The following is a 16,487-nucleotide window of genomic DNA, read 5'->3' on the forward strand; positions in this document are numbered from 1 at the left end:
AACGAGAGCCCCAATGACGCAAAGAGACGTGAGAATGTTTCTTGGAATGGTTGTATATTGTCGTCAGTGGATAAGTAACTTTTCCCTGATTACAAAACCTTTGGTACGCTTGACGAGAAGTGATGTAAAAGACCCCATTGAATTAAATAAAGAAGAGTTAACAGCCTTTAAACAATTGAGAGACAGTTTGTGTGAAGCACCAGCACTTGGCATGCCCGACTATGAGAAAGAGTTTGAACTCTATTGCAGCGAAATAAATGGATGTGCACTTTCTGTATTAATACAGAAACATGGAAAACTGAGGAGACCAATTGCATGTTTCTCAGCTAAATTAGACCCAGTAGCTGTAGCATTGCCTGGTTGTTTGAAAGCTGTAGCAGTCGCTTGTAAAAGCTTGGAACAGAGTGAAGGAATCATGATGGGATATCCTGTGCGAGTGTTTGTACCTCATGATGTGGCAATCCTTTTAACAAGGAGCCGCACTCAGTTCATGACGCATAGTCGTCTGACTAAATATGAGAAAGTCATCCTAGGTGCTACGAATGTGAGCCTTGTAAGATGTCTGAATGTGAATCCTTCAACGTTATTGCCTGACGCTGAGAATGTGGAAGTCAGAGACGACATGGATCATGACTGTTTGGAAGTGCTTGATTTCTGTACCAAACCACGTCCCGATATAAAAGATGTACCCTTAACAGAAAGTGACTGTGATGTTCGTGGATGGATCATGATTGAGAACGGATGAGGGAATTCTGAGTGCAGCATATGCAGTATGTACAGTAGCAGCTGTATTGGAAGCATCTTGCCTAAAAGGAGTAAAATCAGCCCAGGTTGCTGAACTTTTTGCGTTAACAAGAGCATGCAAGTTGGGAAAAAATGTGACTGTGATAACCAATAGTCAATATGGCTTCGGTGTAGTGCATGACTTTGGGCAAATTTGGTCCCAAAGAGGGTTTTTGACATCTAGCAGAACTCCTAAAAGGAATGCTGAAGTGGTTGGAAAATTGCTTGAGGCGATACAGCTACCTAAGCAGTTAGCTGCTGTGAAATGTGCAGCTCACTCAAAGTCAAACGACTATATTTCAGCTGGCAATCACTTAGCCAATGATATGGCTCAATATTGCGCACGTAATCAGAACTCTGTGAATCGGGAAAGAGAAATGAATTCATGTCCCTTGTTATTTACTAACACTGTGAATACATGGGAAGAAGTGAGGCAGTTGCAGGAAGAAGCAGGAGATGAGGAAATGAGACAGTGGGTAAAAGCCGGATGTACACCACAGGAAACAGATCATGTGTGGGTTTATCGGGATGGAAGACCAGTTATGCCTGATGGCATGGTTTCTGCCATGGCACGGATGTATCATGGACAAGCACATGTAGGTAGAGATGCTATGATCAGACTCTTCAAACAGACATGGTATAATGCAAAATTTAGACTTGTAGCCGAAAGCCTTTGTCAAAGATGTCTTATATGTCAGCAATTCAATCCTGGAAGAAAAACAGTGGTAAGTCTGGGAACAATAGGACGAGAAGGAGGGCCTTTCACCAGAATGCAGATTGACTTCATTGAAATGCCCCCCCTGTAACAGGTTTAGGTATGTTTTAGTGATGGTTTGTCTGTTCTCCCGATGGGTGGAAGCATATCCAACAAGAAGAAGTGATGGAATTACAGTAGCCAAGCTATTATTGAGAGAGTTTATTCCTAGGTTTGGTTTTCCAGTTACGATCGAGTCAGATAGAGAAAAACATTTTCATAATGAAATCATGAAATTAATTTGTGAAGCATTGAATGTACAACAGAAACTACATTGTGCCTATCGCCCAGGGGCTTCTGGTGTGGTGGAACAAGTAAATGGCACCATTAAAAATAGACTGGGAAAAATGTGTTTAGCCACAGGTTTGAAATGGCCTGATGTATTGCATCTGGTACTCATGACTATTAGATCTATTCCAGATAGGAATACAGGTTTGAGTCCCCATGAAATTGTCATGGGAAGAGCAATGCGACATGTTTTCATACCAGTCAACAAGCTATTGCCTATATCTGATGACTTGGTGTTGGATTATTGCAAGGGGTTGGCTGATTCCGTTCATTCTGTGTTCCATCAGGTTGGATCGGATGCCACCACTCTCGAAAAGAAGCCAGCTCATGATTTGAGCCCAGGAGACTGGGTGAGAATAAAAGTGCACAGAAGACGAAACTGTTTGGTTCCACGTTGGGGAAAACCATGTCAGGTGATTTTGACCACAACAACCGCTGTAAAATGTGCAGGAGTAAAGAACTGGATTCATGCTAGTCACACCTTGTGAATTCCAAACCCAGTGGATAACAAGGAAGGAGAATACTTTGAAGAATCAGATACAAGTTCTGAATCAGATACCGAAGAAATAAGAACAAGACAAACTCCTAAAAGGGGGGAGTTAGAACCAAGTCCAGTTATTGCACTAGAGAATCTTCCTCTAAGGAGAAAATTACAGATTTCCGACACCAGCTCAGAGTCAGACACTGAACCAGTACAAGCACACAAGAGTGGGAATATAAACAGTGAAGAGACTGTCAAAGAAATCCTTGATAAAGAAGTACGGAGTGAAAATTCGAGAGAAATTCCACCTGAAATAACAAAATTAGATGGTAGGTACCAGATACAGAGAGTGAGGGAAAGATTTTTGCGGAAGACCCCCGAAGAGTTGTAGGGAAATCACACATCCAGGTAGAAGGACAGTTAGCAGGAAGATTGTGTGGAAGAACCACGAGGAGGGACAGAAGTAGGTAATAAAAAGGAAGTGGTGGAAAGAAAGACTACTGAAGGTAAAGGTCAAGTTGGGACTGAATCAGAGGACAGTGATGAAGAAATACCAGAAGGTCGAGTCCTGAGAAAAAGAGCAAGGAGAACTGAGAAAAATGAAAAAGGAAGTAAGTTGAAAAGGCCAGCAAGGGATGAAATTGGCCTAACCAGATAGAGATTAAGATACAGATTGACACAAGTAAATTAATCTAGAGCGGAACAGGTGAATGAGGTGTCTAGCCAAGAGAAAACAGAAGACGTGAAACAAACAACAGTAGAAGAAAGTAAGAGAACAAGAAAACCCAACCAGAAGTATAAGTCAACGGAATGGTCATATGTGGCACTGCCTGAAGCAAAAGAAGAGGCAGACAGCCAAGGCGATCTAGAGGTGACTGTACCAAGAGTGGTTGAGGAAGACGAAGAATCGGAAATCCTGAGTTTTCTTGTCCGACATCGGAGAAGAGACGGATGTTCAGGAAATTCTGCATCAAGATTACGAAAGAAAAGTGAAAGACGATCAAATGCCAAACTGATGAGACCAAAAGTGTTCTTAAGGAAGAAACAATAATTTACCAGAAAAGACATAATCTGAAAGAACCAAGTAGGTGCTTAGAGCCTTGGGTTAGACAAAACTAGTTGTGAAGTAGAAGAGGCTAATTCAGCCACGGCCCGTATAGGGCGTGTTAGCGGGGCGGGGGAGGGGCAGGGTGGGGGGTTGTAAAATACGGCATATGGCCGATTTCAGGTAAGTTATGAAAAAAAAAAATTGTTGCGCGTGCTGCATCGCATTTGGCGATGTTGCACGCGCTGCATCGCATTTGGCGAAGTAGCGCGCGCAACGAAATTCATTTTTTCTTTTTTTTTTTCGTATCTTACCTGAAATCGGCCGTATGCCGCATTTTACAATACCCCACCCTGCCCCTCCCCCGCCCCGCTAACACGCCATATACGGGCCGTGGCTGGGCTAAGTCAAAAGACACTGGTCATTTTCCGAAATGGCAAACACAGAAAATAGAAAATCTAAATGTGTGTTCCATAGAAGATGGTTCAAAATGTGTTGTTGTTGTACAGGATTACTAATGCTTCTGTGGAGTGCGTTAGCTTTGATGGTTTCATTTAAGGCTACATTAGAAACAATAGAAGGTCATAGCGAAAATGAGACTAATGAAGAAAAGATTCAAAAGATTTACCCGACTAAAATAGATAGAAATTATTTACATAAAGATAGGTCCATAACTGATTTTTCTAACGATGTTTTTTCAAAATTATTATATGAATATGTGAAGACGATGGATGTGAGATTGTTACGTCTGCATGCAGTTGCCTCTATCAGTGTCTGAGAGAGTGACATATCATCATCCCCCTGTGACATATGGAATAACCTGTAGTGTATTAGCAAGTTTGTTTTATAAAATAGGGAAACTAGAATATTATTTTTCTGATGTAGATAACATATTTTCACAAATACCTGTAGTTAACAAGCTGAATAAAGTAAAACCTGCTAAAGTGTTAGGTGATTTTTTTCTTAGAAACGAAAGAATTAACATTAGAGTCAATATTTAGAAACAATCTAACTTGTAGTTTAAAGAAGGAGGAGAACGCTTTTTTAGACATGGTAGAAGAAAGAAGATTGAAGATGCAAAAGAAGGTACCTGAGGGAAAAGATGAAAAGACAGTCTGGGATGTTGAAAGAGAGAAATATTTGAAAGGAGAAGCTAGTCCAACAATGGCTTTAGATTGGCCTCAGAAAGGGAAGTTGTGTATTAGAAGGAATCAAACTGCATATGATAATTATTTTGCAGGCACAAGTGATTGCCATGATACTTATAGAATCATGGGAGGATGGGTATTTAAAGGAGAAAATGATCCATTTTTTTTCTGGATTATATTTTATCTGCGGGAACAAAGCATATCGATTGCCAGAACGCTGGTATGGCACATGTTATCTAGGCCTGGTTTTCCCAAAGATATTCCATGTGGGGAAAAGAGGAAAAGATGGTGCACTTGAGATAGGTAGACAACTAACACGTGGAAGGAGAGAATCTTGGTCAGAAATTGTAGGAGACATTTTTGGAGCACTGATACCAGCAGTGGGAATATCTCTGAATGCCCATAAAATTAGAAAATTATCAACAGTAGTGGATCGCTTGTCAACAAACACTGCTGGAGGGTTTTTATTGGTAAACACTGAAATGGTTGCCATGCGAGCCATGGTAATGCAAAATCGACTTGCCCTTGATATAATTTTGGCAAAAGAGGGTGAAGTTTGTGGAATGCTGAAGGTTCAACATTGTTGTACTTACATTCCTGACGAAAGTCAAGATCTGAAGACGTATATTAAAAATATAACTGACTTGCATGAGGAGATTGTTCCACTGGAGGCTGAAGGTATTTTGGAAAAGATTGGGAAAAAGTTTTCTACTATTAAGAACTTTTTATTAAAATTAGGTAGTACCTTTATTAGTAAAATTCTATTCCCAGTAACGTGTGATTATTTTAGTATTCATTTTAAGATTAGGATGTCTATGTAGCAAAAGAAGAAAATTACTAAATAACATAAAGAGAAACTGTAAAGAAAAGAGAGAAAAAGAGTTTGAAGAAGTAGAATTAGAAGAGTGGAAAGAGAACATGTATAGAAAAACAAGAGAAGAGGAGACAGGTGAAACAGTAATGTGAACTAACAAAATGTTAAGAGAACTGAATTCATTTCCATTTACTAAATTTTTCCAAATATAAAGGTAATGTGGTGATGTTAAAAATCACCAAAGGGGGGATTGATGGAGCAGGTAGAACGAAATTGTGTATACCTCCTCTATTTTTGCATGAAAAGACTAACCATATAACAAAGTACACGTGGGAAATTGCTATTTGCATGGCAAAATAACTCGAATGATTAAAATATGTGCGTATATTATTAGTAGTACATGTGGTAATAGATATCGCATGATTTATGTTGCTTATGTGATGTTTGCATTCCTGAGCGGATCCAAAAGGTGAATATTATCGCTTTAAATGTCGCTATATGCTAGGAAAACACTAATATAAAAAGGGATTAGTGAGGGTATAACATTAGAATCCTTATTTCTTTGTATTAATTATTCCTTTGTGTTTGTTTCGCTTAAATTAAAATTTGGTCCTATCTCAAAATGGAGTCGAAAATCGAGTTCAGAAGTGGCCACCGTCTCATGAGCGCGATACCTACTGCGCAGACTCGGATGGCTCTGTGAACTTGAATGAATGAATGAATGAATTCGGATTTCTAAAGCGCGGGTAGCTGCCCTGAGGCGTCCAAGCGCTAAGCATATCTCTGAAGTTTGAGTAAGGAGGAAGGCAGATTCAGTACCATGGTTATGTGGTGAACAGGAGCGTTTTCAGCTGTTTGCGAAAAGAGAGAATGTCGGGGTTTGATCTGAGATGCTGGGGTAGGGCGTTCCACTTTTTAGCCACATTGAAGGAGAAAGAGCGGCCTCCGGATCTTGATTTCTTTGTTTGCGGTACAATGGCTAGATTTGCAGAAGTGGAGCGCAACTGTCTGGTGGGTATATAGGGTGTGATGAGAGGGAGGTTGATGGTCGGGCCTTGCGACCAGAAAGTCTGGTGTGCGATGCAGAGTGATTTGAAGTCTACTCTTTCCTTTACAGGGAGCCAGTGCAGTTTCCTCAGTCCGGACTTTACTGAGGATCTGCGAGGGATTTGTAAGAGTGTTCTGGCTGCGCAGTTCTGTATTAATTGTAGTTTGCGCAAGGTGAAGTCGGGAGCTCCGAGATATAATGCGTTTCCATAGTCCAGCCGCGATTGGATCAGGCCCAGGACTACGGTTTTTCTTGCTTCAAAGGGGAGTAGAGGCAAAATCTTCCTAATGACTCTCAGGATACCAAAACAGGTGGCAGAAAGTTTTGTAGCCTGTTGGTCAAAGGACAGGGACCTGTCGAGCCAGACACCAAGGCTCTTAATGGCGTCTTTGGGTGTTGGGGCCGGACCTAGGCTGGTGGGCCAGAGATTGTCTATGGTCGATGGTAGAATGTGACCCAGGAGCATGAGCTCTGTCTTGTCTCCATTAAGTTTGAGACAAGACTTGGTCATCCAGCATTTGACCGTATCCAGGCAGCCTGCAAGATCTACATTTGCCGACGTACCGCCCGCCTGTGCCAGGGAGACCACCAGCTGGGTATCGTCCGCGTAGGTAATGATCTTGATACCGAACGGACGGACGATCTCAGCCAGTGGCCTCATGTAGACGTTAAATAACGTCGGGCTCAATGAAGATCCCTGTGGGACCCCACATCCCAGAGGCTTCCTAACAAACCCTGTACACCATGTCCTCGGTCAAGGATAGGATCTTGGTGGGCTGCCAAAGGCATGGATAGTAAAAACCGGTTTAAAATGGACAATCGAATCATACAAGTAAAACCAAGACTTTGTAACATAAGGACTATGTCATCTCTGGGAGTGAAACCGCAAAATCCATGAGAAACAATAATGAACAAAAATCGGACGTTTTCGATCAGCCAATCACAGACTTTCTCTGGCTAAAATTGTTTCACATTATCTTGAAATTTATTATAAAAAGAGTAGTAGAATAGGGAGGGGTAGTTGCGGTGGATGCTGTCTATGCTGGCGATGACTTATGCTTGCAGGATTTCTGGTCCTATGGAGATCTTGGGGACTGTAACGTGCTAAGCAAAGAACTTTCGGACTTTGAGCTTTGACCTGCTTTATTTGGACAATTTAATGGCTAAATATCGGTTAAGCAGAGCCAATGAATTAGAGAAAATCCAGATAGCAAGAATAAGTAAATCTAATGTCCGGCGATTTAATTAATTGATCTAGAAAATTCTAAAACTTTGATGAAACAAATGCTAATATTAATTGCAATGAAATTATAGATAAACAAATATTGATTAACAGAAATTATGAGTTTGTGGTTTTTCGTTAAAGAGAATAAAGGATTCTGAGTCTTAAAATGTGTTTTAGCTGGTTCTAAATCACCATCAACCAATCCAACTAATTGGTCCGTCGACCAAGTAGGTGGAGTGCCTTGATGTTTGGGATTAAGAATCTATAGGTGACGAACGATAATGTAAATTCTGTAAAATAACTTTTCCTTCCCTATAGGTTATAAGGTACCCCCCCCACATGTCCAGCTCGATATCATCATCCCTTCTGTGTGCAGACTCGTGAGTCAGAGACGTGTGAGTGTTGGTGTTATGGGCCCCACCAATGACTGCATGTGTGAATGAGCTAGTGTGAAGTTGGGTCTGCGACGCAGGGAGGATAGTTATATGATTTCCTTCTTTTTCTCTCTCCGGTCTCGCGCTGGATCACTGGTATTGGCGTGGGTTCGTGGGGTTTAAGTCCATCGTCGCCATTGTTGCAAAGAATAGACGTACACAAGAAATATTCTTAGGTTTATTCTTGACTTAAACCCCTTCTGACAGCTAGGCAATGTGGGCACAACGGCCAGCAAGCAGCTCCATATAACGAATGCCACACCATTCTACAAAGACCTCATGCACAAATCTAGAACACTCAACAGAGAGATTAGCTCGAGCACACGCTCGAGCCCAACACAACAAGGCGCTCATGCTCCAGTCTGAGCACTGTTGTTTCCATGTCATAAATACTAAATTGAACTTTGTAGAAAACTGACCGTTAACACAGCTCTTGAACACCCTTAAAAGTTTTTTCAGTTTTTATTTGCTGTTTAAAGTAAGTACAGATAAGGGCTAAAATGCCGGTGGTGGCGGTAGAAACCGTCCAGGTGGCAACCCTAGTTAGAGAGAGTCTCTTATTTTTTTCCCCTCTCCCTTCCTCCCTCCCGGAATGCTTTGGCTCTGCCATGGAGGGTGGCTTTGCCATCCACCCAGAGTGTTCCCGGTGAGTTCACCTAGCCATAGTTTAACTCAAAATAGGATTTCTCCACATTACATCCTCCTATGTGTGCTGCTTCCTGCAGCAAACATATGAAGAGAAAATTGGCTCAGTGGATTGTTTTTGTGCTGGAAGGTGTCCCTTCCTGTACAAAAACAATCCTGCTTACAATGCAGGCAACCTTGCATCATGATGCAAGGGTGCCTGTGTTGGTACTGAGCAGTACATTGTGCGCCAGCACTGGGAAAAGGCAGGAATATTATGTTAAACACGGTGCATCCTTGTCCTTTCCGTGTTGCGCAGTGCAGCGAAGCAAAGTGACTTTCTGTGCTGCATGACTTTTTGTTTAATATGCCCTATAGTTTCATTGTGACCACCAGTGTTAATTATTGTATTTTATTCATCAGACAGCATTTTATGTGTCATAGATCACTGCATCACTCAGCACTCCTCATTGGTGAGAAGGACATAATGGCCTATGTGTACGTCTCATCATTCCGGTTCTGCTGGCTGTTTTAAGGGGTTAAGAGACAATGTTTGCTCATTTTGCCAACAGGGATTTTGAAGATAGACTGGGCCTTAATCAGACTGGAGGACATTCTGATTCCCCCAACAAGTTCCCCAAGGCTGTATTCTGTATGCATGTTGACTGTTGGGGGTGCAAATCTTGTGCAGTAACCCTCATCTTCTATTCTTGTAGTAGAATCAGTTATATAGTAACTGTGAATACGTGAATTGAATGTTGTGGTTATGTGTTATTACCACCAACTGGAGAATACCCGCGTTGCTTTATTGGCCAAAAACGAACAAGCTCCCTGAAACGGACCTTGAGAAGCTAGAAAGTATAGTTTCCTTATTCTGAGACAAGAGGCACAGTTAACATCTGCAGCTGACTGTTATGCTCTCATGTAAGATGGAGTGTGACGCCAGAAACATTGTGTCAAGAATGGGAAAGGTCAAAGTTTGCCAGGCAACTCATTCTCCCTGGCAAATGTGTGCTTTGCTGTTTTTTGCTATTGCTCTTGTTCATCACTCCACCTTCCTGTCCCACACTATTATTTTGTTTCCCCTTATTGATTCCCTTGGCTCTTTTCCTCCTTGCTTGGAATAGACGTTTGTTGTTGTCCGCTGTCTCCAGATCCAGCTTCTGCGGATCCTGGTGCTCGTATCAGTGTTTTCACCTGGTTGTTTGGAGGGTCTCCTAGTCTTCTGCAGTGATCATGAGAGCCTCATTGGTGGAAGAACTGGCAAAAGAATATTTAACGATGAACCTTTATTGCTATCTTCATTAACCTTTTCTGGTACGGGCTATTTCCCAGTGTTGATTTAACATCTTGAATACCATCAACCACAAGAGAGAACCCTGAATAGACACTACACTTTTACCTCCAGAATGCCACCAACCACGAGGGAGAGGTTTCCGTATACCATCACCTGAACAGATGGTGGAGCAGCTGTGTCTCTGTCTCCATCTTTTTCTCTCTCTTCTCGAGTAGCCCCGTGCTGTCCTCAGTGGTGTAGACATATTGCGACAACACTTATGACAGTAAAGGTAGAGTTGGATTTACGTTGGATTTGAGAATTTGGCCCCTGACTCGCAGTTACTGCAAGTAAGATTTCCACCAGCAAGTATTGAAATAGTAGGTACAGTTGTAATATTTGTAATACATCAAGGACAGTTTCACTCGTCAGCTAGTAAAGTGTTACTAAATGCATTGCAATGCCAGTGGCGGCTCATCTACTAAAGTGGAGGAGCGCTGCCCCACGGCTCTTTGAGCACTGGAAAAATAAAATGATAACACTATCTTATTATCATTTGAGTTTTTCATTGTGAGGCAGGTTTACTGGGTGGGGCGGGGCTGGGCTGTTGTCACAGCCAGCAAGGGAGGAGTGGTTGGGGCACTTAAGTGTGCATGACGGTTCGGCCAGCCGTCTTGGGCCTGCCAAACAGCAATGCGCACTTTGCATGTTCTTCACCGGCTGTATTGTACAATCTGGGTGGAGAACATGCACAGTCTCATAGTTCCAGTCTGAGCGCCGAACCACGGCGCACAGCCAATAACGACACTGCTGTACTGGTGACAGTAGCTTCATGATCGGCTTAAGGGAGCCTGTGTGTGCTTCCTGCTTCGGGCTGGAACAGAAAAGGACGAAGGCGAGGCGGTGGCCAGCAGCAAGGTAAGTCACTTTTAATTTATTTTTCTAAACCCCCCCCCCCCCCCCCCCCCTCACCCATATTACTCGGTGGCAGCCTCCACTGTGCATTGCACTATTTAACCAGTGTCAAGAGCTTTAGGATACTAAAGATCCAACACGATCTCTGGCGCAGTAAGTTTGTTAAACATAGTAATTTTATTGATGCTACAGTTCATAAGAAAATTAATTCAAATATGATAGCAGTTTAAAACCTAGATGCCTTAAGTGTGCTTGAGTATGAACTGAGAAAAGATGAAGAATAAATGGGTTACAATACTGACCCAATGGAGGGCTTGAACTGAGAACCTGCAGCAGAATACTCATATTAATAAAGTAGAAACAGGGGAATAACCTAACGCACCTGAACATTTTTGTCCGAGAGTTGTTGAAAAAATAACAATGTATGCAAGCCTGCACCCAGAACATAGCTCGGTGCTCAATGATTCACAGGTGAACAACACAAAGAATTGCTTGGTCTGAAACACCGGATAACTTGTAACCACATTGCTCAAAGAACTGATGCTTTTAAAAAGGTGAGTACATCTAAAAGGTGAACAGCCATTACAAAGCGGCTGTTTCACCGCAAGTCATTACATCGCATGCGTTGCAATGCATACGATGTAACAACGCAACCATTACTACGCATACCATTACATCGCATGCACTTTTACAACGCATGCGATGTAATGGTATCCAGGTCGTTGTGAGGAAACTGAGGCTCTTCCGCTTCCTCACAATGACGTGCACTGCCCCTCAGACAACGTTGGAACCAGGAGAGAGGAACCACGAGGAGAGAGAGGTAAGGGGGATTGGGGGTAGGGGGAGGATCGTGCTGGGGGTAGTGTTTCAGTGTGGGAACCGGACTGGGGGTCGGGGAGGGACGTGCTGGGGGTATTGTTTTAGGTAGTGTTGTGGTGTTTGTGTAATGTAGGGTAGTGTTTTAGGGTTTAGGGTAGTGTTGGGGGGTCGTGCAGGATAGTTTGAGTGTAGGGACCGGATTTGGGGGCAGGGGAGGGACGTGCTGGGGGTAGTGTTTTAGGATTTAGGGTATTGTTGTGGTGTTTGTGTAGTGTTTTAGGGTTTAGGGTAGTTTCGGGGGTCGTGCAGGGTAGTGTTTCAGTGTAGGGACCGGACTGGGGGGCGGGTAAGGGTCATGCTGGGGGTAGTGGTTTAGGGTTTAGGGTAGTGTTGCGGTGTTTGTGTAGGGTAGTGTTTTAGGGTTTAGGGTAGTGTTGGGGGGTCGTGCGTGATAGTGTTTCAGTGTAGGGACCAAACTGGGGGTCAGGGGGAGGGATGTGCTGGGGGTAGTGTTTTAGGGTTTAGGGTAGTGTAGGGTAGTGTTTTAGGGTTTAGGGTAGTGTCTGGGGGGTTGTGCAGGGTAGTGTGAATGTAGGGAGAGGACTGGGGGTCGTCGGAGGGTCGTGCAGGGGTACTAAATTAGGGTTTAGGGTAGGGCAGGATAGAGTCACTTACCTTTGTAAGTTTTACCATGAATATACCTTTACCACGCATGCCTTTGTGTTGTAATGGCATGCGTGGTAAAGGTATAGTTGTGGTAAAAGTTTGTGATGTACTGGTATGTCGTTGTCATTGACATCGCGCGGTAATACCCACATTGTAATGGCATGCGTGGTATTGGTATACGTTGTAATGAGTCATATTCCATCAAGTTTTCTTTACACTATACATAGATTAGTAAACATTAAAAATATTTTGTTATGCGTTAATTTGCATACTAGATGGGGGTATAAAATTGTCCATGCAACAATTAGTGCTCAAGGTAGGAGAGTTATATGTGAGTAGGCCTTTTGCACTTTTAAATATATTTGACAGTGCTACATATGTTACCTGCCATTGCATATTAACATCGCCTTGGTTTGTGCACTGAAAGGATTTGAGTGTGTGAATTAGTGTAAACAGATGTGATAGGCCTTTTCTGGGTTTGTCCATCAATTTATGCCAGATGTACACCTCCGTTAATGCAAGTTTCTTAGCTTAATTTCGTTAGCAGACAGGATTTATTATTTCCTGTCGAAAATGAGAATAATAACCAGGTTTGCAATACACCAGCAATAAAATGAATGATGAGCTTGAGTTGGTCAAGGGAAGTGTAGAATTAGTTTGGGGAAGGCATCTTTGATTATTTTACCTGCGATGATGTTAGGGATAACTCCAAATTCATCACCCCCATTCTCTGTCTTTCTGTATTATTTTGTACCCTGGGTGGAAGAATTTTTCAAACAAAGAAGATTCATTGATAAGAACAGTTATTTAGAGTTTTGGCAGATGCCCTATCTACCCTGTTGAGAGTGTAACCCTATGTAAATACTCCCAACAGGGCGGATGTGAGACATCTGCCAATATTTGAAGGATGTCCTGCATCCGTCAAACTCTAAATACCCCTTAACATTTTGTTATGGCCGATATATGGTATTCTTCCTCTTCCAATAGATGTTGAATTTCCAAGGTAAGTTTTACAGCTGAATCAGTATAAATGAGACCCAATATTAGGAAATCTAATTTTGTAGTATTACTGATGGATAGTTTGAAGTATATATTGTGTATTGGGTCATTTAGTTTACATTGTAAGTTGGCTTTTGTGGTTGACAGGAGTCAGAGTAAAATTTTGTGATATACCGTTACGTGGATTGGTTAAGCACATGGCTCTGGTTTATCTTGGGATCAATCATTTGAGAAGGAATGGGGTCATGTATTGGGAACAAGAACCTTTAAGTCAAACTTAAATGTAATAATCAAAATGTTTGCAGTTCGGCTTGTTGGTTTGGGTCATTATTGTGCCTGTGTCAAACAGTTTTATTGTGAAGGATCCTAGGTATGGATATTTAAGTTTTGTATTCAGTCTAAGCTTTCTAGAGATTTTCAATTTGACTGTTATGGGAGATACGTCATGATTGTTGAATGAAATATCAGGTTGGTTATATTCTTTATTGCTCAAGTGCAGAAGTGGCCAACGATAATGGATTCTAGGCTGCTTGCCAAAATGTTACATTTAAGGCTCCTTCATGCATTTTTTAATAATATTGATGTTTAATGCACAACCATATTCTGATCCATTGCCCCATGCACTCATGCCCACCGGAACAAGTCATGGAAGGTATTTCACATTTAATAATAGATGCTAAGTCTTAATTATGGACCGAATTCCTAGCCGACCTATGAACCTATGTTAGAGTGAGCTACGAGATTAGGGGCCTTCGATGAACCAATTAGAGCCACCATAAAGCCAAGAACTGAAGACATTTTGCCCCTTAGCCATTTACTAAATACTGCTCTTTACACTGAGTGTCTCATGCAGTCCGATTTGATTCATCTTGTATTGGGAAACAAAAGGGTGTTCAATGGAAAGGAAACCAGAATGACATGGTGGGTATGCTGCTATGGCATAATATTGCGATACAAATTACCAACACGCAAAAATATCAATGAAAAAATATTGAGAACACAAATATCGTCATTCTATACATAAAACCCAAAAAGAAAAAATATCAACTATCAATATATAGAGGTAAAAAATATAAAATATAACTAAATATTGAAAACAAAAATAAATACAAAATATTGTCAATAGAATAAAACATAAGAATCATGACGAAAACCACAAAAACCAAAAGGTTGCAAAAAATCAAAAGAAAAAGAGATATGTCTTAATAAGTCTTTAAAACAGATCAAATATATATAAATTAAACATATATGAATACCCCAAAAATAAATATTTAGCATTCTCCACATAAGGTACAAAATTAAAATATAATTCAAACTACTAACCATGTAACCGATAAATTTAAACTTACATCAGTTAACAAAAAGATTAATGAGATCTCACAAATTGCTTCAGTGCTTTGTCAGTAAGATCCTTGGTTTAATGGTTCTTCATTTACAGATGCGATGCTAACAGATCCGAGGCTTTCATCTTGACCTAACTTGCTATATGGCTCATCTAGTGGCTGGCTGGCAGAACGCTCCAAGTGGAGAAAATAGTAGTGAACTGAAAGGAATTGAATAGGAAAGGGATTAGGTTGATTCTAGATACAGAGATGGATGGAACTGAAGTAGCAACTTTTCTTCAATGTCATGCATCACTATCTACAGAACAAATCAGGGAAGTGCGGCAGGTGAGGCAGAGAACTAAAGGAGGGCAATATGCAAAGACCTTAGGGAGTATAGGGCCAGTTGTACAACCCACCAATTTGTGAGTCGCAAATTACTTCGCATTTGCGACTGGCAATTTGCGACTCGCAAATTGGGATGCACAACAGTGTCCGAGACACTGTTTGCAATTCCCAATGGGGTCTCAAATTGCATGCCTCATGCATATTAATGAGGCTATCGCAATTTGCGAACCCATTGTGAATGGCTGGCACTCCCAGGGATGGTGGCCTGCTGGGTTCAGCAGACCACCATGTCTGGGACTGCTTTTAAATAAAGCAGTTTTTTAGGTCTCGGCTAGCGAAGGCTGCGCTTGCGCAGTCTCGCTCGCGAGATTTAATGACTTGGAGAAGAGGGGCTTGAACCCACCCCTCTTCTCCATTGGCTGGCCTCTTAAATGCTGGCCAGCCATTGGAGAAGAGGCTCGTCTCGCAAAATAAGCCCCGTCCTTTTCGGATTTGGGGGCGTGTTTTTCGTTACTTTTCGCTGGGCGTATTTTTCTCTCCTCCAGCCAATGGCAAGAGGAGAGAAAAAGAAAAACACGCCCCCGAATCCAAAAACGACGTTGCGTTTCTCTGAGGCATTAACCTTGGAGAAAGGCAGTGGTGTGCTCGTCCTCTCCCCCTGCTCTCGGCTCCTGCCCTCTCCTCCGCCCTCATCTACCGCCCCGCATCGCCATGCCTTTCTCTGAGGCATTAACCAAGCGCCTCGAAGCGCCGCTTCCAACCAACCGCAGGCCGGCCGCCTGTCTCCGAGGCCCATAATCCAAGCCACCCACAGCACGCGCGCACTTAGCCATAACACTGCAAAGCCTAGAATAGCAGAGCACTTGCGAATCTCGTGGGTGGCGCCCTCTCGTGTGTCCTCGCTCTTTGAGGGGTGCAGAAACCCGCTCAAAATGTTCTTGGGGTCCCGCATGCCTTTCATGGTGCGCCGCGCTCTCCCCCCTCGCAGCACTGGGGCTGCGTTGTTCCGGCCCCTCTCCCCTCGGCTGGACTAGACCAGGCTTCCTCGGACTGGAATCCTCTCTGAGGTGCGAGCGGCGGCTGCTCTGCTAGCTCCGGCCTCTCTCTGTCCCCTATCAGGGTGTGTGCAGGGGTGTGGGACAAGCATGGCACGCTGACAGCCACGGCACGCAGCCGCAACTGAAACAACGGACAGCGCACACACACAGGGAACCAGTTAGTTCACTTTGTTGTCGACACTGTTGCGAAAAATCATCGTGTTTTTATGGAAAGACCTGCGACTGCTAAGCAATGAGATGAGTTGAAGACCACCAGCAGGGAGATCCTCACAGTTAAATATCGTACATTATTACAGCTGTTTGCTAATGCTTTCAAAAGTGTTCATTAAAGGTTACTTGCAGGTTACACACACCGAAAGACATTTATTTATTCTTTTGGACGTGTTCTTGGGTTGGATAATTCTGTAATTAATTTATTCTCCCGTGACACACCCTCTTAA

The sequence above is a fragment of the Triturus cristatus genome, chromosome 1_1 (genome assembly GCF_964204655.1).
Source record: "Triturus cristatus chromosome 1_1, aTriCri1.1, whole genome shotgun sequence".
Classification (NCBI taxonomy): domain Eukaryota; kingdom Metazoa; phylum Chordata; class Amphibia; order Caudata; family Salamandridae; genus Triturus; species Triturus cristatus.